General features: G+C 42.3%; 1 protein-coding gene across 3 annotated transcripts in view; it reads right to left on the reverse strand.

Annotated features, from left to right (window-relative positions):
* The window catches only part of TENM3 (teneurin transmembrane protein 3), a 2,451,411-nt gene that overhangs the window by 569,552 nt on the left and 1,855,968 nt on the right, over positions 1-25,891 (reverse strand). The window contains exon 1 of one of the 3 annotated variants that reach the window (XM_082715812.1): positions 18,638-18,773. The exons of 1 other annotated variant lie outside the window; for it this stretch is intronic. The gene's annotated coding sequence lies outside the window, so the exon portion shown is untranslated. Of the gene's footprint in view, positions 1-12,141; positions 12,213-18,637; positions 18,774-25,891 lie in introns of those variants that run through there. One more of the 3 variants, XM_082715813.1, reaches the window with a different exon arrangement.

Genomic DNA, 25,891 nt, shown 5'->3' on the forward strand with positions numbered 1-25,891 from the left:
TTAGCATGGCAGTGGTGGAGACAAAAAAAAAAAAATGTATGGGGCGCCTGGGTGGCTCAGTGGGTTAAGCCTCTGCCTTCGGCTGAGGTCATGAACCCAGGGTCCTGGGATCGAGCCCCACATCAGGCTCTCTGTTCCGTGGAGAGCCTGCTTCCTCCTCTCTCTCTGCCTGTCTCTCTGCCGACTTGCTATCTGTCAAATAAATAAATAAAATCTTAAAAAAAATGTAGATAGTTTCAAGGAGGTATTCAGAAACTAAACAAACAAACCAAAAAGTAAACTAGGTATTACGATATACAGGATGGGTAAAAAAAACAGTCAAGGGTGTCATCAAGATTTCTGGCTTGATGACTTGATGGATAAGTGTGTCATTCTCTGAGTCTGAACCCAGAGCTGAGGTTTTCAGGGAAAGGTCACAAGTTCACTTCCAATGTTATTGTTAGGGGCACTGGCAGCATCCAAGAGTATATGTCAGATGGTTCCGTGTACCTAGGAAAACCTTAGGGATCTGTTGGCGCAGGACAGTTCATACCAGTTGTCCTGGCTTCTGACATTTCGTGACCACTTCTGCTCCAAGCATCCCTATTTGGATGACAGATTATAAGCCCCCCCCCCCCATACCCTAGATATGCAGATCTTGAGCTAATAGGAAAGGTTAGAGTGGAGTATCTGTCAACTGTCTGTCTACGGGTGATCACTGAAGCCCCGGGAATCTATGACGTCACAGGGGGTTGGGAGACTGGTCACAAGGAGGACAGCGGACGGTGTAATGGCTAATTTCTGAGACACTCCCATATATGCAGACCAGCCAGAAGAGGACAAGACACTAACGCAGTAAAGAGAGACTTGCTGAGCGGCAGGGAGCGGCGTGCCACAGAGCAAAGCGAAGCTCGAGCTTCTCAGGGGATGCCGCTGAGGTCAAAGGCAAGGACGACTGGCAGTGCACATTGGGTATGGCTCCTGCCTTCTCCCAGCCTCTGTTTTGTCCCATTTTAAAATCAAGGACCTCACCTGTATGATCTTTGCAATTCCCTCCTACTCCTGCAACATTGTCATTCTAATAAACTAGAAGACAGTACAGAATGAGCTAAATGATAAATAGGGAGAGAAATACCTGATACAGTACAGGAGAGAGGACGAGAGTGAGGGACACAGACAGAGATGAGCAATGAACTCTACCAAGAGGACCAAGAGCGATTTCACAGAGTATTTAACCCGGCACGGGGGGGGGGGGAGGCTTGTCTGGTGCCCAGGGAGCCAGTCAGCACATCAACCTGTAAAAGCATATTGTGCACGAGAAACCTACTGGGAGGTGGCCTTTGCAGGGTCGGGGCTAGACCACGAAGAAATATACCCCAACGATCATAATGAGGAGTTTGGGCTTTGCCCTACAGACAAAGGGGGGCCACTGTGAGTTCATGAGCCAAGGACATGACCAGATCAGGATATCAGGAAGAATATTCCCTAGGGGCAATCTAGAAAAATGGATGGGAGAGACGTGAGTTGGGTGGCAGGAAGCCCAGTTAGAGGACATCGTTCGTCATCAAGATGAGGGATGAGGAGAGCCCAAATTAGGAAATTGGCAGTGAGGATGGAAAGGAGCAGCGGCTCTGAAACTCCGCAGCATGAGAATCAGCAGGATTTGATGACGGGTCAGACGTGAGTAGGGAGCAACGGAACCATCCTGAAGATGGCTCTTAGACTTCTAGCTTGTGTGCTCAAAGATGGCTCGGACCCAGAAGGGGCAGCATTAGTCCTCAAGCCCGAGAGAAGAGCCACCGAGAATATTGTCCTGGGAGTGAGGAAGTTGAGGTGCTGGAGAAAGGCTCCCACCCGACCTCCTCTCCCTTCCTTGAGTTCCTGTGGGTGGACAGCTCGCGCGACGCCTTCAGATTCCACTCCAGCTCCCTGTCCTCAGGACCCCCATCTAATTCATGCCTGTTTCTTCGGGGCTTCTGAAATCTACATCCTCTTCATTTTTGCATCCCTTCCTCACAAAGCCTGAACCAATGTTAGACTCATAACAGATGCTTAATAAATGATAATGTAATAAAGACATCAGAGCTCAGAAAAGAACACAGCAGCCACCTTCCGTTGCAGCCAAGGAACATTTCAGACAAATGTTTAAAATTTGCTTTTCAGCAAAACATTGAGAAATCCACTGGGCTAACTAATATGCTAGTGGCTATGTTTTGTATCCCATCTATTTGAAAGAAACAAACAAAATATATCCAAATGCTAAGTAATTCTGTTAGCTAAATGGAAACATTTTCATTATGCTCTGCTTTGTTTTGTAATTATTTCTACTTAATATATCAGTAGGTTTTAAATTTGAGCACAAAATTTCCATGAAAACTTTCCTAGCATCTCTAAGTATTACAATTCATATATAATATATAAAATAATTTATAAATATATAATGCATATATATATACCATTTATATATTCATGTAGCTCATGTTTGTTATATTTGCCTATTATTTATATAATTCATACTATTTATTATTCTTCTATGTATATTTGTGTATACAAATGTAATTCTAACAGTCATGTGGGAAAAAATGACTACTTGCATTTTAAAAATATGAACCAGAATATGCTTAAAATGCTGACCCTGTCAAAATGGTTTTTCCCCCCTACAAAATAGCCTAGTTATCTGACATCGTTAAGGAATGTGTCTTTGAATACCTTTTAGAAATGAGTCTTATACTCCTTGAAATGCCAAAAATCTTTTCATCCTTTTCATGCAGATGTTTGGAAAATATCACAGACTTTGCCCTCCCTTCTTTCAAGTGAATCTGTACCAAACTGAGGAGCATTCGGGACGCGAATCAGTGCCCTTGTGCGTGCTGCTCTCTGGCTGAGCCTTTGCACGTGGACTTCCCTGCTTCGCCACAGCCCCCACCGGAGCAGGTATCTCCACCCCTCCTCCCCCTGAATTTGCCACTTCTAATCAGTAACTTGGCAAGCCAGAGAATCAATGCTGTTAAAAACTGTCCATTAATTAAGAGAGATCTTCTAGGTGACAGCCCAAGTAAAGAGAAGGAGCTCTGTGACTGCTGTTGGTTCTTCTTGGCTAATTTAGAGAGCTAGAACAGCAGCGGTCCGGCCGCCGGAGAGCATGCGCTCCTCTCTCCACACACACACCTCCGCGCACACGCAGGATGTCCCATGACACCCCCGTTACTAGGTAATCCCTCTCCATGCTTCAGCTCTTTCAGATTCACACCCCCCCAAGCGGGTATGTCAGCACCCCAATTTTTGGATGAAGATTAAAGGAACCAAGGGGCCCCATGGGACTTGATTTGGGTCTCCCAATTTGATTCCAAAACTCAAATGAAGCCCTGAGCTAGTGAGCACCACATTCACTATCAGGAGTCAGCAACAGCCACTCCAGGGACAGCGATCACACCACCATGGTATCTTCAGCGTGCAGGGCTGGGTACCAGGCTCTTGGCCATAGGCAGCAATGCCACCAGCCGTTATTACCAATCCTGTTGTTCAGATAGGGAACTGAGGCTCAGAGACGGGGTGGGTTTACCCAAGGTCACCCAGGAAATCAATGACAGAAGTGGGATTTGAGCAGCCTTCTCTAGTTCCAAAGCCCAACTCAGTCAGCACAAAACAGTGAAAAACAGTGTGCCAAGCGAACTGAAGTGTTCTTTTTTATCCAATTAATGTAATGGGTCTGACCTAATCCAATATGTCCTCTTTAACTTCAGATTTTCCTCTCCTATAGAACATAGTACCTGGATTCAGGGAATATTCAAATGCTGGTAGAAAAATAGATTAGCGGGGTGCCTGGATGGCTCAGTGGGTTAAAGCCTCCACCTTCAGCTCAGGTCATGATCCCAGGGTCCTGGGATCGAGCCCCACATCAGGCTCTCTGCTCAGCGGGGAGCCTGCTTCCTCCTCTCTCTCTCTCTGCCTGCCTCTCTGCCAATTGTGATCTGTCTGACAAATAAATAAATAAAATCTTAAAAAAGAAAGAAAGAAAGAAAAACAGATTAGCTATAGCTTACATATTGCAGTTCCCGGAAAGTCCAGGTGTATGAGAGGTATCAAGAGGCTGGTACCCTCAGTCCCTGGTGGGCAGAGGAGGGAGACAGGATCTGAAGGATCTGAAGGATCTGAGGGAAAGGTCAGGACGGGTTATAACTGCTACTGTCACTTAACCCTTTCCTGACTTAGCATGAATAATGCTTCTAGAACACTTGCTGGCAACCTGAGTTTCTGTTTTAAAGCCGGAAAAAGTGTACTATGCATTGCAAACATTTTTTTTTTTTTTTCCTCCAACATGGGTAGAAGACGATGACATTTAAGATAATCCACAATCTGGGCCCAAGCTCGCTCTCCAAACTCCTCACAGATTTTTCCATGGGGGATCCTCTGCTCGCTTCCTGCCGCTCACCCACGATCTCTCAAAGACATCCTGCAGGTCTCTGCATCTCTATCACAGGTTGCAAACTGGTGGCCCAACTGCCAAAACCAGCCTGCCGACGTGTTTTGTTTTATCTGTGTTTTGTGCGTTGCCTTTTTTTTTTTTTTTTTTTTAAATGAGCCAACATGTAAAAATCTAGCGATCTCACATAATTCATATTCCGGCATTTCTTGAACATTCTTGCAATCTGGCAACACTGTTTCACCCCCACGTGGCAACAACCAGTCTAGAGGTGTGACGTGGAGTCTCCTTTTGGATGAAGCCTGTGTCCTTTGGTGCCCAGTTCCCATCACCCCAGGTCTCTGCCTCTAAGGTGACACTAATGTTATTTATTATCAAACTGGCTCTGCTGCTTTTCTAATAGTATAGAAACAGTTCTCTGTGTGCATGTCTCTCTCAAAAGTGGAAGAATGAAAGACAAAGAGAACTACGTATTTTAGGAACTAGGAAAGAACGTGCATCTGTGTAGAAGCACAAACGTGATGCGAAACTAACAATTTCATTCATCCCCCCCTTACCTTGCTGGCGCTGTCCTCACCTATTCACTAATTTGGCTTGCCATGGTCAATTGCTGTTGCTCATTTGGCTTCCCCTTACCTCTCCATGTCAACTGTTAATTTTTTCAGAGATCTATTGTCTTCAGCCCTATCTTGTGTTTTCATTAAATGCCAACAACTTATTGTGGGTACCCCAGACTTAACATGAATCAGAGGCAATCTTAAAATGACAGAATATAGACTCTGAGAATTTGAGTGGTCCCAGGGGATGACCTAAGTCTAGAGACCTTTGGTAGGAAGGAGCTCTTCTTTAGTGAGGACACCTGCCACAGACATGGAGTGAAGGAACATTTCATTCCCACGTCACTTACTACCTGATGGGCCAGGCACTGTGCTGGAAACTAGCCATGCTGAGGATGGGAGAGTAGGGCCTCTGCCTTTGCAGCACTTTTGTGGATAAGATTACAACAAACATTTTGCCGAGTTACTCCACGGGGAAGGAGGCAAATGGCCACTCTTTGCTCTTCCCAGGTCACTGGCTCTTCATGACCCTTCTTGTCGGGTGTCTACGGCCATGCCTGCATGGGAGAAGTATAAGGCTCATGTTCTGATTCACTCGGCTGTCTATCCTTTTAAATACTTGTGAACCCCAGGGCACTTCTGTTGTTTGTCAGTAGTTACTGCTTCATGTCCCTTCCAACGTCCATGGAGTTTCAAGGCTCTGCTAATGTCTGTAGGCTGCAGGCAAGCTGTGTGCTGAAAACCTTAGATGCTGTGCTCCCTTCAGTTCTCTGCCATTTCAAAGACCCACGGGCTGTTAGCGTATGATGTGACCAAAGCAGTAATTCTTCCAATACCTCTCTCAGTTGTCTTAATAACCTTATTAACTATCTCTTATCTCTTACATCATGCCTCACCTAGAAGTGAAAACTTCCTAGGGGTCTGAGATCGTGTCTCGTTCCTTCTAATCTTCCCCAGGACACAGTCACTTGGACATAGAACACTGACGAAACACTTGGGGTTTGATTTAAATGAAAAGGGAAAATGCCTGTGGAAGTAAGGCACACATAAAAAAGAAAAATGGATGTTCAAATCTGGGCAGAGCTCTACTACATCTATATAGGCTCATAATTTTTATAGGAACAATGGCAGTGGTTCACTATTAATTTCTATTACATTAAATATAAAAGGGGAAAATTTTTAAGCTTTGACGGGTAAGCAGTACATTTCCTCCTCTATACAATTCTCAAAAGCTTTCTGGAAACTAAAGTGCTTTTGGCTATTTTGGCTTTACATTCTGAAGACCCTCTCCCCTGATCAAGATGCTTACATGAAAAGCAGCAAAAACATAATGAACCACATGTAGGCTTATCTATTCCAAATGAAGCCTGATTTATCCCACTTCTTGTCCTCCCCTCCCTGCTCCCCAAAGAATTTTTATCAGGCAACAGATATTCTCTAGAATCTCAAATGAGAGGAAAACAAAAATAATTGTGTTTCTATGCAACATCTTTGACACCTTCCTAAAAGTAAGTATTGAACTGAGTCATCTTCTACACTTTTCTAATCACAGGAAGTACCTTTACTTATTCCTAGAGATAGCCAATCCCACTGTCTACAGAGATGGAAACATTCTGATAGTACGAGAGAGAGATACTATAAATAATGAAGACGGGGTGTCCTTAAAAGTTGACACGCTTCACATTTCTTATGGTTTATATATAGCTAGTTTCCAGTGTTGTTCTATAAATAATATTAATGCACGTGAATATGTTGAATTTTCTCCAGAAAGCACTCTAATTTCTGCAGGGTTATATCACTGTACATTTGTTAAGTGCCCATGTGACATCAATCATTCTCCAAGTTGGCACATTCAAATAAATGCAAGAGATTAATAAATTTCTCTCTACAATGTCATCTTCTAATGGGTTTTTAAGAAGTGAAAAAAAAAACTATCATATTTTGCTTAGAGTTTAAATTATGACCATCACTGTAGACATGTGACCCAAAGAAATGTGGAAACCACTCAATTCGGTGGTACTTCATAAAAGGGTACTTGTTGTCAAGAAATTTTCAGTGATTTTTATTGCTGAACATCTCTGAAGCCAAAGTTCCTGTGTTTTCATTTTTGTAATTCTTCCTCATAACCACTGACATAATGATTTGAAAACACACAGAATCACCCGTGTACCTGTACACAGCCCGTCCTGCTGCCCTTTCATCTTCCTCTATAAGCATTTATAGGAAGTGAGGTGCACAAAACACATGTATTTGTAATTGCGCTTGCAAAAAAAAAAAAAAAATCCTCTAACAGCTGTGGACACAGCAAAGATTAGAATCTGATAGTGGCTTAGAATAATGAAGAAAGAGATTGTAAGGGTTCAGCTACAGAGCCGATGAAAGAGAAATAAAAAAGCCCCTGCTCTTCAAAATCCTTAATCTGTATTAGTTTTACACGTGATATTAAAACACATATATTCCAAAAGGTAAAAACAGGCAACATAATGACTAATGGTTTTCAACCGATTATTTTGCAGTGTGTTAAACCCTATGTTTTCCTAAAAATAACAAATTTGAAATTTGGACAAATATTATACAAAACATTTTAAGGTCTTAATTAAATTCTTCTAAAAATCTCTTTTTTTCTTATTATTTTTATTAACATATAATGTATATTTGCCCCTGGGGTACAGGTCTGTGAATCGCCACGTTTACACACTTCACAGCACGCACCATAACACATGCCCTCCCCCATGTCCATAACCCAACCACCCTCTCCCCAACCTCCCTACCCCCCAGGAACCCTCAGTTTGTTTTGTGAGATTAAGAGTCTCTTATGGTTTGTCTCTCTCCCCATCCCTCTTGTTTCATTTTTTCCTTCCTTATAAAGTACTTGAAACTTTGTTACATCTACCTAGTTTCTAGATAGTACAGTTTATTTTTTAACCTCATATTTATACGAATTATAAAACCCTAGAATCTTTTATGAAGGTTTACATAATCAATTATTTTATTAAAGTGATCATTAAAGATGATATGTTAAAATAGCCTTTCATAAATCTGTTCAACATAGTATTTAAAAATAAAACCAAGTTTTTAGATCCATATGTCTTTCACAGTGGATATACATTTTTCCATGTATCAAAGTTTAAGAGGCTAATAACTCAGAACAAGGACATTAACATTACAGAGTCAGCTTCTGAAGTTTATATAGTATGATTCAGTGAAAGTATACAAGAACTAGAATGACTTAAATTGTAAAACCATTTACTTACTTCCACACTTTGCAATTTTTATAGTAAACTTTGCATTTTTTTTTTAACTTTTAAAAGTTAGTAGGCTCAGAAATAAGAATTGTTTATTAAGGAAAACTAGTTGTATAATAAATTATGCTTTTTTTATGTGGCATCACTGTGTCTTGCAGTTAAAGTGTCTTAATTAACCAATATTTGATAATTGAATCTTTAGTAGGATGAATTGAGCATTCCATTTTTAATGTTTTTTTTTATTAAAAAAATCTCCCTAGAATATGACACTTTTTTTTTTTTAAATCATACTCTTAATGCTCTGCAAGCAATTACTCATTCTGATGGGAATATAATCACATAACAACATATTCATTCTTTTTTTTAAGCCATGACCAAAGCATGCTATGATAGGCTCACGTTTTGCATACATGTTCAGAGAAAATTAACTAATAATAATAATATGCGATGGCTTCATTTTTGTATGCTGTTTTTTCTGTCACAATTTGCTTTGACTAGCACGAACACAGAAAAGCTCATAAGGAACTTCAGTCAGGCCAGACTCTGCAGATGGGACTGAGGACACGAACGACTTAAATGACGGGGTACCCCACAAGAATCAATTCACTTGATTCACTTGTCATCCGGCTTCATTATCTTGCATCAAATGATTAACCTCTCTCTGGATTTTAGGAGTTGGATCTATTAATGCTTAAAATGTATATTTAGACTAAAATTCTACATAAATATTAGATTTAGGAAAGGAAGCAATTAACTTATTTAAGGAAATGAAATGATGGCCAAGCTAGTCCAGTGCTACTTGATAAAACCATTGTGTAACACATTCTGGGATCACAGATTTAGGGGAGAACGCATAATCCTTCATCAAAGAGTGGCAGCTTATCCACAAAGCTTCCTACTCCTGATGGGATATTCTTTTAAAAGTAATAATGAGGACTTAAAAACTATGTAACACTCTTCTACCAAAATTAGCCATTTATACCAATGCTTCTTAATCCTAAAAGAATCAGAACCTCACCCAGAAAGGCTTGAGAAACTTTCCTTTGGGGGGAAAAAAAATACATAATAACTGACCTCTATTCCCAAGTCAAATGTTTATGTTCTAGACTTAAAATTAAGTGATAATACCACAGGAGATGCATTTTTTTTTTGAAAAAAGGTAAAAGCAAGATAACAAATAAATAAATAAATAAATGAAGCAGTCCCTTGAAGGCTTACACTGATAACAATTTCTAAGACTGAGAACTACTAGTAATTTGCTTTCAACATTTAAAAATTTTAATGTGAATTACAGGCTTTTCGAAGCTCAAATGGTAATTACACAACCAATTCATATACCTTGTATCACATTTAAATGAAATACGTGATACATTAATGATTTGTTTTAAGTAATTCAAAATTACCCTTTGCTGATAGCTTCATATGAAATTCGCCAACTTGATATGTTAAAATCCCTATCTGAAGTATAATACAGTTTTAAAAGCTACTTTCCTCAGATAATGTGAGCAGAATTAACTGATGGCATCTCTTAAAACAAGCACTCGGTCCGCTCCTTCAGATCTCTCCTTTGTCAAAATCTCAGAAACACCTGCACAGTGTGGATGAAGTATGTCATGGCAAAGTGCAGATTTTACATAAAACTTGAAATAAAAGAGATTAGACTTTCACCATGGCTATACTGACTGAGGGCAGACTCAACTTGCTCACATCATACTTACATGAAATGCAAGATACTATGAATTTTATTGAGATCACTTTAAACCAGAATACCAATAAATGATGTATCTTAAAATGTAACTTTCATTTTACAAATGCATTCCTGCTGTGTGACTTAAAGAAAATAATATCAATACATCATTCAGCTTTCAGTTTTGTAATAAATGACTTTTTGGTGATCTGTGTGGATATTGCAAGCATATATATGAATGAATAGTCTCCCAGTGTTTAGACAATGCAACATGGGATATTAATTAAAGTGTTTCTATGATTTCTAGAATACCAGATTTACCTAATCATCTTAATTCCTATTGGGCTCTTTAAAAACTTATACTGGAAAAAAAATTTATATTGGAGTTAGTGTATGTTTTGATTACCAATATTTTTGGACTTCTTAATTGTGCACTATAGAGCCCAATATCCATTTAAATAAAAATATGAAGTTCTGATTAGTGGAACCATAAAAAAGATAAAAGTGGTAACTACATAATTTGAATTACTGAGCTCTAATTATTTATATCATCAGCAAAACAGTATTTGAATTTGAATATGTAAAATAAAGATTTCCATGGACACTTCATTTTTAACCAGAATGCATTGTGCTTCAAATCCTATATGAATAATTTTACATTTATTTTTTATATTATATCCTTATTACCCCACATTATTTTCCTTCAAAAGCATGACACTAAATATATACTATACCACCTAATATCATACAAATTAAAACATAAATTAAGAAATTATATCACGATCAAAACACAAGAGAGAAAACATTTAAAAAGTTTTCTTATCTGCCACACATGTAACATTTAAAATTAACAACAAAGAAAGAAATCTTTTTGGCAAATTAACTTAACATGCCAATATTGTTTATAAAATTTTTTGTAATGGCAGGTTCTCATTCAGAGATTGTATACTCTAGGGCAAAAGAAACTGGGTAAGGGAGAATTCTGTTTCAGGTAATTTTCCAATCACAGGAAATGCAAAATAGGCTATCCTATTTCTCCTTGGCAAGAAGTTACAGGGCAGCATAAAAATTACTCTGAAAGTGAGGATTTTAATCCTGGTTTGACAGCACAAATGAACTATGAGAAAGAACTTTAATTTTTGTTTAAATTGAAACTTACTTTAAATGTTAAATATGCTAGCAGCTTCATTAGAGAAAGACTGGTTGAAAATTAAGATCGAAGTATCCACTTAGAAATATATTACAGACAGAAAACGTCTGTTTCCTTTTAATTTGAATGATAACATTCTGGCAGAAGTTCTCCTCCACCTTCACCCCTTTCTGAACCCAAATCCATAGACAGCTTTGTAAGGCAACAAACATCTTTTGCTGGAACATACGATACTTTTCGAGAGCTTTCTAACTCTCTAGAAATGTTTCTTAAGGAGGGCATGAAGAGGATTAATATTTTAGTTAATTTGATTGTGTCAAGTTATTCTCCAAACTAGTATTGATGGTATCATAAAATCCAGCAATATTGCTGTAGGAAGAATGTCTCATTTTTGTGACAATCAAGAGACAAAATATGGTTGTTGTTGATAGCTCTTATTCCTTTTTGATATTATACTGAATCACTTTTCTATATTTATTTAAATTAATTATGACTTGCAGTATTTTTGTCGACATTTGTTATCCTTATTACTACACAAAATTTAAGTGAAAAAGTTTACATTTTAAATATTTCATTTTTGGTTAAAAAAAAGGTAATAACACTGTTTAAGATGCTTTTTTGTTGTTATTCTTCAGAGGAAAAAAGAAGTCAGATTTGCTCTTCAAGAACTATAGGTCTGACAGCTTTCTTTAGCTGGAAGTTATTATAAATTCTGAAAGAAATAAAATTTACAGCTGTCTTCTGGCTTTCATAATTATTTTAAAAGACAAGCCTGTGCCAGCTTTTTTTTTTTTTTTGAAAAGAGCTATGCAAAATAGGACCAGTCCCTTGCCAATTATTTCCACCTACATGTTGACAAATTTCAAATTCTCTGATAAAGGTATTAGCATAGATGTCACATTTTAAAAGAGCATTTGGTAGACTGAGAATAAACAAGTACACTTCTCAGTAGGATCACTTTCAGAATTACCGAAATAAACATATCCCAATATTAATATATTTGCAAGTGCTTCACGCAAACCCGTTAATATACTTCATGCATGTCTCACTGTGAATTAAGTTAATTCCGGTCCTGTCTCATCACTCTCTGCATAACATACCTTCCAACGTGCTGTCCCAGCATTTTAGCTCTCCTAAGGTAGCTCTCTAGCACGGCAGCCAAATACTGGCCACAATAGGGACGCTGGAGCTTCCTGGGGGTACAGAAGGACCTCTCTTAGGAAACGCCCCTGTAATCAAAAAGACACCTCACTTCCTCACAATGATGGTGGGTCCACAATCCTAATCGTAAAATATTAGTTGGGTGTAACTGAACTCGAGATGAAATAATCCATTTTTACAAAACAATAGCTTTTCTTTTTTCCTTCTTTCTTCCTGTCTTTCCTTTTTTTTTCCTGGAAAGAGCAGGAACCACGAATTCATGTCATCCTACTATTCACATGTGGTTCAGACTATGGCTGAAGGCAGATAGTCATTACCAAGCTGTTATTTCTTTCTAAATCATGGCAATGTGAAGAGGAATTATCACAAGACTCTGGCAAGTGTAACTAATAATCGAAGAAATGACAGAATGACTAAAATATATTGATTATGAGCTTTATCTTCAGAGATAAGTGACCTTGGAAGTCACCTCATAAATGATCACTTAAAGTAATCAGAGTGTTTGTTTTTAAGTCTCTTTATAAATCTGAGAATTATAAAATTATAATTTGGCGTTCAGTCCCACATGCAAAAAAAAAAAAATACTTATCAAATAGAACTGTTAACACATTTTCTTTTCTCTTTCAATTTGAAGAACCATATACAATATTTGGAATTTCTTGGATTAATTAAAAAAAAAAAACTAATGATGCTCTCATATTCTTGGATCTAAAATGCAAATACTTAAAAGTGAAAAAAAAATCAGAAGTTAATTTTCTTCTGTACTTACCCAATTAACTTGCACTGACCAAATTTGCCCCTCATAGATTGCTTTTCCTGTCAAAAGCACTGCTACACACAGAAAATGCTCAAAGAACTATCACTCTTTATAAAGGATTTTCACATTCGTATTCTCTCCTCTTCCTCACTTCTCCCTCTTCCCCTCTTTCTCTCTCTGTATCTCCTATTGGTTTTGAGGCAGAGACCCAGTAGACCCAGTTATAAAAGAGCCGCTTATTATTAAATAATATGACCCCGCCCCAGGGCAAACCAAATCACAGCAGCCCACTGCTCCCCAACTTCTGTAATTGAAGTAAGAAGTCTTCCACCATCCTGGAAATCACTTTGTCATCAAAGAGCATCTCACGATAACTTTTATATAATTGACCATAAAAATACAAGTGTGAATATAGGCACTTGTTTCTCTCAAAACACTTCATTTTTAAAAGGGATAATCTTTTTTTTTTTTTTTTTTGGATGTGCTACAAGGAGCCAGAGAGGATTGCAGATGTGGGAAAGATGGTTTTTAAAACTGCCATCTCTCCATTAGTGATCATCCACTCCTTAACTCACAGGAAACACGACAGCCATAGTTTGAGGACGTGATACACTACTCCACAGACGCTCCCGAAACATTAAAGCCATCTATTGATGTCTTGGAATTCAGTTAAGACTGCCACCTATCACAAACTTGTTTGAAAAGTCAAAGCCAACTCTAGACTACCAGGGTACCCATGGAGTAGACTCCTTTTTATTATTACTATAATAATAATTGCTGTAATTGCTGATATGGTTTCAATCACATACTCATCTGGTTTGTGAGTACGTTCTAGGATACTGACGTTAATTTGCTCAGTGACTTATCTGAAACAGAAAGAAGCAGGTTTCAGTAGATTACTATCTTTTATAGGAATTCTATGGAGCCGTTCTAAATGCCCAGTCACCTGAGTTGTTTAATCGAAATCATAAAAACAAAACAAAGCAAAACAAAACAAACCTGCATTCCTTCCAGTGATCGAATCCTATTACGGTTTAGGTGTTTGAAACACCTATATATCTTTGAGCATATTTCTGCATTTTGAAAGTTTATATTCTAACGGGTGGCTAAGATGATGCTTTGGAAAATGGCATTTTTAAGTACATTATTTTGGCATTTCAAACTGTTTTAAATGAATGTTCTTAACTGGAACAGCACTGATTTGGTGTACATAATCTAACATTACAGTGAAGAAAATTAAAATATAAAAATATATTTCCTACCAAGTCTTTTTCTCCCTGAAAGCATCACTATGGGAACTTCACACTCACTACAAAGCAGTTACATCTGTATTTAAAAATCCTATAAGTGGTGGCTATATTAGAAGACTTATCTGTATTAATCTTATATTTTGTGCTTTTAATATTTTATTTTATTGAGACTATAAGCATACATCACAGTAAGCCATGCAATATGGGCCAAAGTCCAAGAAAATCTTCATGTGGTCTTTTGGAAGAGAACAAAATGATGATAAAGTTGAGACCAGACACAACTAAGGTACAAATGCAAACATCACCATAGGGATGAAAATATTCACCATCTTTCCAGGTTTCCAAAGAGGATAAAGAATTACCTCCCTATGCATTACCTTTCTTTGTCAAGATTATACCTACCACCTTCTAAAATAAAGTTATAACACATGTGTGAGATGTAGATCTATAATTCTAAGAATTCCTTGAAAAACTCAACTAGAATATTGATAGAAACAAAAAGGAAAATAACCTCGATGTATAATGTTTATCATTTATGACTCTAAGAGACCAGAAAGCCCTTTGATAAACAAGAAAATACACCTGAGGCATATTGAATTTGGAGGAAAAAAAGGCTATTGTGGTTGAATATGTATTAATGAATTGCTTCCTCATGGTTTATAGAATTCTTAGAGAAAGTTCAAATTAAGTCCCCAAAAGGATGTTTTAATTATAAGAAGCAATATTTTAAAACTAGTATAAGCCATCACACTTGTTTGGAAACAAATGACTTCTCAAGATGTAGGAGTATTACTATCAATCACCAACAAGTTAATTCTACATAATAAGGCAGGTTTGGATGCAGACTGACCCACTGTGGAATGCTGTATCTAAAATTGATTACAACAGCACTCAAAATGAATGCAGCCCTCTAAACCACTTCTTTGCTCAGAAACATTAATCTCAATTAGAAGGAGAGCTTCATAATGGTAATGCTTAGTATAAAAAAGTATGAAATAAATCAGTTTTTATAAGACACAACAATTAATCAGTTCTGAAACTTAGAAGATTTTTTTTTTAGTTAAAAATGTCCATCAGGATTCTTAAAACATCCAAATATAAGGGTTTGAATGTGTCCTAAAAGAAGCTTACATGACATAATTTTTAAGACTCAGTTATTAAAACTTTTAAATCGCATAACATTATTATGCTAGCTTCTCAGTACACTTCTTTATTTTGAATGGGTGTTAAATTCTTCTCCAGACTATCATTCCACTTTATAAAACAAATATGGACCCTGGCTTTAACTGAAAATTCAAAAGAATATATAATGGGTATGGATCAGAGTAAAAGTTTAATAGAAAATTACTGTATTCTTTACTCATATTCTCAATCGAAGTAATGAGAGTATGTTCTGAAGGTCAAAATAGACATTTGGCTATTAAATGAAACATTGGGTAGATAAACGATGTGTCAATGGACATGCCTAACAGGTTTCTACTACACATCTTCAGGAAAAGGGCACACACTGGTGATTAACACTGTTGAATACATTGATTCACATAAGAATAATACCTTGATGACATTCCTCAGTTGCCCAGAAATAAAAATTTAAAGGGATAAATAGAGCATATTAAAAAGGAGATAATGTGTTTATTAAAATGATCAATATTAATAAGCAAATAAAGTTGTCTTTATGGCATTTTTATATTAGACACTGACTATCTTCAGGACTAACTTCCCACTACCACTGTAGGAAGAACAAACTTGAGTATTTCCAAACATGCTTTCACGGCTATTGGAAAAACATCGTTTTTTGTACATCAAGCTCAAAGTTGATCAAGTATTTCTGATAGGTCATTCCACTCACAACGGTAGCCATACACTTTTGCCTGGTTTCTTATTTGCTTGACTCTCTACAAAGGAAATAATTTTAACTCTTGGCTTTCAGAAGCAAAGCTAAGGAAGAGGAGCTTGAACTTGTAACTGGATTATTACTGTTTAGCTGGGTTTTCTTTGCGAATAAATTTAAAACTTTTCACTCTATTTAGGTGCTTTCTTCTATTCAATGATAAGCATCTTTATCTTTCTTTGTCTTCACCCTAATAAAGCAGGTTCTCTTTTCTAACCAAAAGACTCACGACACGCCTACAAGATCATAGTAAGAAAAGCCTCTATAATTTACCTAAAACATTTCTTTCTAGAAAATAAACTCAGCCATGCAAAATGACTCAATTTGGAAAAAAATTAGTCAGAATTCTACTATAATTTTATCTGCTTTATTTTACATGATTAAGAAATCCTCATTAGGGTCAATATTCAATGAGTTGTTAACATTAATGTTGTTGGCACAGGATACTAATGTATTTTTCAAATATATAAGCAGTGGCATAGTTATTAGTACATAAATACATTTTCATGAAAATTGTGTAGTATATGAAAAAACATACCTGTTTTGCTTAAAGGAAGTACTTTCTCTCATAATATATATCTTTTTTTAATTGTCTAAAATAAAATATATTGACCACTAGCAAAAATGACATCTTTGAGTAAGAAGAATACTAAAATTCAAAGAAGAAAAAAGGCAAGTTGCTAAGGAAAATGCAACAGGAAGAGAGATACATTCAATCCTGAAATACACAATAGAATAACTTAAACTCATTACAAACCCTTATCTTTGAAGAATTTAGGAATAATTTGTGAATGCCATGACATTTTAAAGTGGGATTAGCAAGTCTTATTACTGAACTAACCTCTCACTCTTAGAGCAAGAATTAAGTATTTGCTCTGCATTTGGAATCACAAATCGAAAGTTTCAAGGCTCTTACAAGAATTTCATATATTAAGAAATAAAAGCTAGAAGTTTTAGATCATTAAGAATGTATTAAGGAGTGCACAAAACAAGACCGTTGGTGTATTGGCAAAATCTTTGTTTCCACTGAAATATTAAAATCTATAATGAGTTTTCAGTTATAGTCCCTTAATTCTAAACTCTGTTCCTAACATACTAGATAGACCACAAATACTTTTCCAGGTAGGCCCCCCGGTGTGGAAGAGGGTATGCACCGCATTCTAAACAAATTCACTAAAAGAATCAAACCACAAGTTCTGCTCCGTTGCTATGCCAGCTTCCAGGGTCCCCTTCCAGGCTTTCCAAAGATGCTAGCCCTGTCTTTTTGCTTTGTTTTGTTTTTGACAACAGAGAGGAAAGGTAATGCCTGAACATATTTCTATTTCTAGTGAAAAGACCACCCAGTGGATTCTGCCAGAGCCTACAGATGTTTGACCAATACATTGTCAGAAGATAAGAAATCAGAGTATTATGAAGACACAGTCCTGATCTCAGGAATCCCAGCTGTCTGGGGCCCCTTAAAAAAAAAAAAAGAAAAAGAAAAAAAAAGTGCTTGGACTGCTCTCACCCTTTCACTTCCACAGCACTTACCCAAAAGTACCTGGAAACTTTTCTCTAGCTTTAGACGATCTTGCCTTCAGAAAGCAAACGTATCTGCTGTCTTGCACGGCAGAATTACCTGTTACCCTTCCTCCTCAGTAAGAATTAGTAGCAGGTTCCCATTAGGACTCCTTTAGAGGTGAGGCGGTAAGAATGGAATCCAAACCGCATCCTAAGGTGTTCGGCAGAGCTCAGACCCGGACCTCAACCTAAAACACTGGAAGCTTCTTCCCATGGGTTGTAGAACACGACCCGGTCTGAGACTGAGTTGCAGATTCCTAAATCCGTCATTTTTCAAACGCCCGGTTCAGGGTGTTTGTTTGTTTCCAGCCCCATCCGGAGTTTCCAGATGAAGTTTCAGACGAGCCCCACCACTCCCCACGCCGCCGCGGCCCCTTTCCCTCCCTCCTTCACCCCCACCTCGGCCCCCCGGCCGTCGGAGCAGCCCCGCTTTCACCTCCCCCGGAAAGTGGTGACATTTCAGGGCTTCCCCCGCTCGCTGGAAGCCCCGAGGATCTTCTCAGACACCTTCTCAGAGGATGCGGCGCCCCGCCACCCAACTGGGGAGCCCCCCCCCCCGCCCCCCGACCCGAGCCGGGCCGGCGGGACTCCCTGCCCCCACTGAGCGCCCAGCCCCCGGGGTTGCCTTTCTCCGGGACCCCGCGAGCCCCGGGGCTCCCCGGAACCGCGGCGCCGCGCCCGGCTCCTCGCGGGCCAAGTTCCCACCTGAGCCGGCAGCCCGAGGTGTCAGACGCCAGGGAGGGGCGGGGACCGCGAGGCCGGCAGCGGGGAGGCCAGAGCGGGGGGACCGCGCGCCGACCCGACCGAGGCTCCCGGGCCACCCCCCCACCCCGCACCCCCCGGGCCGGCCAACCTGCTGCCGCCGTCCGCGCCGGCTCCCGCCCGCCCGCTCGCCCTCCCGCTCCCGGCGCCGCGCGGCCCGGGCACTAGGACCCCAGAACGGAAGGAGGGCGCGCCGGCGGCGGCGCCGCACTTACCGCGCTCGGCTCGCCCGCGCCGCCGCCTCGCTCCCCGGCCGCAGCCGCCGCGTCCACCCGAGCAGCGCGCACCCCCGGCGCTTGGCCGAATTCAAAGGAGCCGGGCGCGGGGGAGGGGGCCCCGCCGCGGGCGCGGAGCGTGGGAGCTGGGGGGGGGGCGGGGGAGGGGGGCCGGGAGGGGGCGAGAGCCGCAAGTGTTACAACTTCCTTCCCTGCCCAGCGCCCGGCCGCGGCGGGCGAGGGACGCGGCGAGGGGAGGGCAGCGCGCGCCGGAGCGCCAATGAGTTCACTTTCTTCTTCTCCCCCGCGCTCTCCCCCTCTCCCTTCCCGCCGGCCCCTCTCAGCCTCCCGCTCGGCCCGAGAGGCCGGGCCGGAGTTTTCGGTCCCCGGCCGGGGGGCGCCGGGGGGACGGCGGCGGCGAGGGAGGAGGAAGAGGAGGAGGAGAAGGTGAGGAGGCGAGCAGGGCGCCGTGCCAGGGAGCAGCATCCAGGACCTTAATTGTGTGACGGGGGAACGCGCGGGGCCGAGTGTGCCCGCGACACTGGCGCGTACACGTGTCCGTGTGTGTGTGTGTGTGTGTCTGCGCGCGAGTGTGTGCGAGAGGAGAGGAGCCTACCATGCGCTTCCCCCAGTGCAGATCGCGGGAGAGCCCAATCACAAGGCGAGCCGGACCGGGCTGTGATCATTTATAATCCTGGACTCCTCCGCTCCGCCACTTGTCAAGATGACAGGTACTTTATTTCTTCTTCTTCTTTATTCAAAAAAAAGAGATTCCCGGTTTACTGCCTTTTTCTGTCAAATGGGATTTGCCGGACTGAACCACGTTCGCCGCCCCTCCCTTCTTCCCTCCTCCCGGCCGCGTCGGGGACTGGAAAGCTCCAAGGCTCCCATGCTGTGACCAATCAGTGCATCTACTACTCTTGCCGTGATTTAGGGGTCATCCGTGAATAACACTTCACGCTGATGAATGGCTCTTGCCGGCTTTCGGCTCTGATGAGGGGTCTGCCCGCCGCTGATTGCAAACACTAATGAACTTGCAGCGCCATTTGAAATTCACACGCACCTACAAAGTGCGGGGGTACGTGCTTGCTGGGGGGGGGGGGGTCTGCCCCTTTCTTCTCAGGGTCGCGGGCGGGGGGAGGGGGGATTGGGTGAGCGGGGAGGGACAGGAGGAGAGGGCGGGTAATTGCTTTGGACCAAAGTGGAAACACTTCTCTGTGTAATCAAACCTCTAACCTTCTTAGAAAACTACTTTTCTTGATCTTTCATGGGGTGGGCATTTCAGGTCAGCTGAGTCACCCGAAGAGCTAGGAGTGCAAGACACTGCCGGGAAGATGGATTCCGAGGCAGACGGGTGTAATTAAGGATTTCCACTCTCGGTAGGCGGCCCGTCCTTTACAAGAGCCTCTGAAAATGACCTGCACCTTCCCTTCCTGAGTGTCCTCTCGTCCGAAACTGAAAAGCGCAAATGACCTTCGCACGCGGAAAGAGGCTCTGAACACCAAGATTCCTTGCAAGCCCCAGCTCTGGGCTGGCGGAGAACAAGTGTCCACCCTCCGGTTCAAGCGCCGGGACCTCCCCAACGAGCGCGCACTGGCCGGACCACGAGAAGCGGGCGGGGGTTCCGCAGTCCTCCACAGCCTGCACTCCCCGCATGCTCGACCCCCCCCCCACCCCGTTCTCCCCTCGATTAGCAGCCAAACGCTCCCTCTGCCTCGACTTGGTTTGCTGTAGGAGAAAAATAAAAGTTTACAGCTCTCCACGAGACGCTGCCTACTTTGTACTCGCTTAAGTTCCCCTTCACACCGTTCGGGTTCCCGACCCCCCGGCCCCAGCTGGCCCCGCGTAAAGAAAGCCAGCCGAGGCAGTTTCAAGTTCCGTCTGCTCGGGAGGTTTGGAATGCCCAATCCGCGACCTTCGCGGAGCCGCTCTCCGGCTCTTCGCCCCTTGGGAACCTGTTTCGCATCCAGAGGCAGGAAGGCTGGGGCGTGCGCGCTTGGGAAGGGCCAGTCCTCTGGGCTCCTCTCCCGGCGCCCTAGCGTACCGCACACCCCCACCCCGTAGCTCTGAATTAGTACCCCAGGCCTTAACCGGCCGCTGGCAAACCTGACCTAGGAAGCCTGGCAGAGGAACTAGCGAGCCCCCAGCCTTCTCACGCGATCCTCCACTTTTCAACTTCAGAGCAGAGGATTCCAGCGCCCAGCACCTAACGGGGACTCGGGCTGAAAGGAAACACACCTGTATTTGTTACTACGTGCAGAACAAGAAACAGACTTAGCACTTTGAAAACAAGAGCAAAGCCCCCTAGGAAAGCCTGAGGCTACATGATACAGTTTCTCCAAAGTTTGGGGGAACTGACAAGGAGAGTCCCCGAACTTGAATTAGTGTGCCCAGTCCCACCATCTGACTCCCCGAATTGTTAAATGACCAAACGCGGTCCACCTACTCGTTAAGAAATAACGGTAATTCATGACCACCACGACCCCACTCCCGGGGCGCCAGTGACGCTAAGAACTACAGGCACATTTATGAGGCAAGAATGTAGAGTCGCCCTGGGGTGATTAGTCTCTTTCCTGCTTTGCGTGTTTCACACTTGGAAAAAAAAAATAATAGTAGGGCAGTGGAAGCAAACGAATGATTATTCCCCTCATTCCAGCCATTCTCATTGTTTTAAGAAAACTTCTGAATTGTGGGGGTATACCTCAGATTTACATGACAGGCACACTAACTACTTAAAATTTGCATCCCTGATCAAAGGGAAACTTGAAGGATATTTCGTCAATTACCTCTGTGGCCCAGTTCCCAGAAAAACATCTTAAGTGTCCGAAACTTTCCTAAGCGTCCATGTAACACTCCCCCCTTGCTCTTTTGTACCTTACTATCTAGGAATACACACACACACAAGAGATAAGACACATCTTAAAGAGGCCAGACCAGAAGAACTAAATTGCTGGTAGAACAGGCAGGAGCTGGGGTCAGGGTGGGGGTGGGGGGAGTGGCATGTTTCTTCTTTTCAACTCTTTTCTCTTTTCAGCCCTCATTAGAGCTAAAGCTGGTAATGAGCATAGGAAACAATAGAACTCATAAAATTTAGAAATGGTAATAAATCTTGAAGCTTGTCTCTAGCCCAGCCCCCTGTTACATGATATTCAAAGTTTTTCAGTGTGTGATGTTGAACATTCACACTAATTGTATGCGATATAGACAGAAGACTCTAGAACTCCTTCAGACCGCCCCGTGCACCCTAAGCCAGGCATCACTGGGGCACAAAACGTGCTGGGTGTCCTCAACCACCGACCGCGCGCAGATGGCAGCCCGAAAGGCAGGCAGTTTATGTGTGTTAAGTTTGAGGCTCCGCGGTTTTTTTCCCCCTTCCTCTCACTAACAAAGAAGTTCCATCATTTGAGGTCCTTAGGAAAAGCTGATGTTGTACAGTGCCCAACTCTACCAGACGCTTTCTCCTCCGAATGCATCCTTGGAAAGCAGAGAGGCAGCTTGCTACGTGACCATCAGGCTTTTTGCCTCGCTGAGCTGCTGTCGCGGGAGGGCAGGGAGGCGGGGTAGATCACACGGTGCCCTGGGCTGCGATGAAAACTCAAGCGGGAGAAGAAATGCAGGACGGGGCTTTCTGTTTTTGCAAACCTCTGGCCGCTTACAACAAACTCTGCCAGGCGCGGCTGGTGACTTTGCCACGTTAAGGCAGCCGGTCGTGCCCAGGATCATGGGGCCGAGCTGGCGGCATGGCCCTCCCGTGGGGCCCCCTTGTCACAGTGATACGCAGCTCTCCGGAAAAAAAAAAATGTGGCTGAGCTCCCCTTGCAGCCTCCGCCCCCACACCTGCAAATGCACGCCCAGCGGCCCCGGCAAACCTCTCCAGTTCGCTAGGGAGGAAGATAATGAAAAAACCGGGCCACTTTGGGATTAGGAAGAAACTGGTTGTGCCCTCGGGACCGAGGTGGGGTGGGAAAGGGATCTGCTCTTTGCCCTGCTGCGGACGCTGGGCCCACAGCCCCTGCTCTGCCCGGTTCCCTCAATTCCTCTGTTACCAGGGTCACTTCCCACTTGCAGGCGATGCCCATCCATTTTCGTCAGCATCACGAAAGGAAGCCTTCCCAGGAGGCTGATGTTTAGGGGACTGTCAGTTTCCTCCTCCTGTCCTCAAGGTCCAGCCTGAAGCCACCACAGAGGCTGGGTGGCAGCTGTTCCCGCCTCCCTCCCGTGGGGCGCAGCGGGTCTCCACTGCTACTTCCTCCTTTGACAGGCGGGGCTTTCAGGCGTGCAGAAGGGGGGCAGGGGGTCAGGCAGGTAGGAGGCTCTCCAAGGAGGCCCGTGGGCACTGCTCCACTTCATGGGCATTCTTTGGACTTATCATTACATCGGCTCTAGGAAACTGAGGCCCGGATGGCCTGACTGTAGGGCTCAAATCCAGCTCCAACCTCTCTGGACAAGGAAAGAAGGGGTGGGGCGGTGGAGGCGAGAATGACAGAGGGAACCACAGGGTGGACACTTAGACCTTCACGTTGACCCTCTGAAAAGATCAGGCAAGCCAACAGTCTATACTTCCAAAAAGAGGTTCTGTCTCAACTGAGAACAATAAGCAGTTTAAAACAGAGGCTGAAGGCTGGCAGTCGGAGGAAGAGGGTGAGTCCTACCTAGACACCTGGAGCACCGCTGGTTCAACAAAGCACTTTGCATGTAGCAGACCCTTAACCTAGAGCAATTTCCAGCACTAGAACTTGACTTTGACACAGAAGTCTCTCCAGTAGCTCTAAAGTCATTATCGGGTGTTCCTTGTTTCTTCCCCTGGGAAAATAAGCAACTTATTTCCCTTGGCTGCTAGGCGGAGGGAAACCATAAAACAAATATTCTAACTTGATCGCTGATCAAGTCATAAAGTTAAATGACTACTGGTGGTGGGAAATATGCTTCCACTACCTTCATTAAAGCATGGTAGGCCTCTCTCAATGCACGTGCATTTGCAAACTACCCAGTGAATGGGCGATCAGGCAAACTGAACTTAAAACGGGACTATGTTTTCCCAGGACATTGGTTTGTGTTCCTCCGCCCAAACAGAGCCTCCACGGGGCTCTCACCTTTGGTGAAAAGGCATCTGAGCAACCCACACCAACTGCTTACTTGGTTTTGCTTCAGTCACGTAGAAAACCCAGTCCTTTGAAGAATTTTGAACACAGAAGCATCTTTTCACATGGGGCACTTTCAAATTTTGGTTTAAGTCCGCATATGTGTTTAGAACGTACCACATTATTCCGCAATGAATGATTAAAAAACCTTTACAGTTAATTGTTAGCATGGAACACCCTTTAAAACCCATCATATTTTCTATGGACAGCTTTTTGATAAGCAGTATACATACTATGCTTACGGTATGCAGTATAGACAGTGTTTGGTGTATTTAAGTTAGACACTAGCTGCTGGCAAGGTTTATAAAAATTCAGGACAGAGGACAATTTTGTTTGTAATAGGATGCCCTTTAAACGTTTCAGGATCCTGTCTAGAAGTTCACTTGTAGACCCAGATTAAACACTTGGCATCCAATGACTACTTCGCCTTGCAGACCTACGGAGCACCTTCTCATTTCCTGGAAGTCTCCTACTCTGTCTTCCCTTTGCCCACTCCTGAGTCTGGGATGTGCTGTATTCTCAGCCTCGGGAACACTTGTTTATTTTTTATTTTTTTTTTTAAAGATTTTTTTTATTTATTTATCAGAGAGAGAGAGGGAGAGAGAGCACAGGCAGACAGAATGGCAGGCAGAGGCAGAGGGAGAAGCAGGCTCCCAGCCCAGCAAGGAGGCCGATGTGGGACTCGATCCCAGGATGCTGGGATCATGACCTGAGCCGAAGGCAGCTGCTCAACCAACTGAGCCACCCAGGCGTCCCGGGAACACTTGTTTATTAACGCACCCATTAACAGTACTTCCCTCCCTTGGAAGAGCATCCATAGTATTTTCTGCATGTAATAAAGGATGGCACTGTTTTATTATATGGGCCTTTGGCTCTTTCAAAACCACAGGGTCTGGCACCAAAGGGCTGACACCCAGAAGATGTTCATTAAGTGGTTGTTGAATGAATGAGTGAATGCATGAATAAAATATTTTCATCCTATACCGTCATTCTGACTTTTTTTTTTTGAATGATAAGTCATAAATAAAATTGACTTTGGGGATATACTTATTAAGTACACTTTCTCCTTTTCTGCCCATCCATTTTTTTAATGGCACATGATTGAAAAATTCTAGCCATGATATCCAGCCACATCAGTTCACAGTTTGAAATAAAGACAAAAATAACGGGGAAAAGCAAAGAGATCTCATTTTGTGTTCCTCTTTTTCAGCAAGATGTAGGCATATACAGAAATTTGGAAAAATTTGTAGTATGCACCTATCAAATGCAGATACTCTAAGTATTTTCTATTAAATATGACACTGTGACAACCTTATTGTTTACTGAATTCCTTTGGACTTTTAATGGTCAGAAGTGTGGAGCCTAAGATGACTGCTTTTCATTTCTTCAAGACAAGGGTTCAGCTGGTATTGGGGAAACAATCTGTGTTTGTTCCTGTCTGCTCAGGAGGACTGTTTCTAATTGATCTGGCATGGAATTTAGTTGGTGATGTGTACGTAGCAACCAAAGCGCAGAGCCTGTATGCTTTGTAAAGTGATAACCATATGGGCCTTATTTGAAACATTTGAGGATTTTCGACATTAACCTGGGTTAAATTGAGCTATAAATTCAACTCAAATGTATGTCCTGAAAAATTCATCATCACTTCGGATCGATCCAATCCGTGCTCCCCTCAGATTAATAAAGACGATGACCGCTTATCACAAATGCGGAGGTTCCTTGTGATAAACTACCCTAATGTTGTACTTTGCACTGTTTCGATGCAAATTGCCCATATTAAGCGGACATTTTCTACTGCTATCACTTTCAGTAGAATGGAAATGTTTAAAAATGATCTCTGGGTAAAGAAAAAGATATATAGTCCAACTGATTTCCTCTTACACAATTTTCAAGTGCACTTCGCCACCGTCATGAAGATTTAATTAAGCAAGCTCAGCTATGGTAAAAAGCTAAAGCGGCTGGAAGTTACTACTTATGGAAACATATTCAGGGCTTATCCAAAATAATTTATTTGCTATTCCTCATTTAGGGATCCGCACAATCACGGGAGGTTCAAAACACAATCGAATTCTAGAGCTTCCTTCTCCCGTTTTTGAATATCAAATTTCGAGCT

The sequence above is a fragment of the Mustela nivalis genome (assembly GCF_964662115.1).
Source record: "Mustela nivalis genome assembly, chromosome: 20".
In the NCBI taxonomy this organism is placed as follows: domain Eukaryota; kingdom Metazoa; phylum Chordata; class Mammalia; order Carnivora; family Mustelidae; genus Mustela; species Mustela nivalis.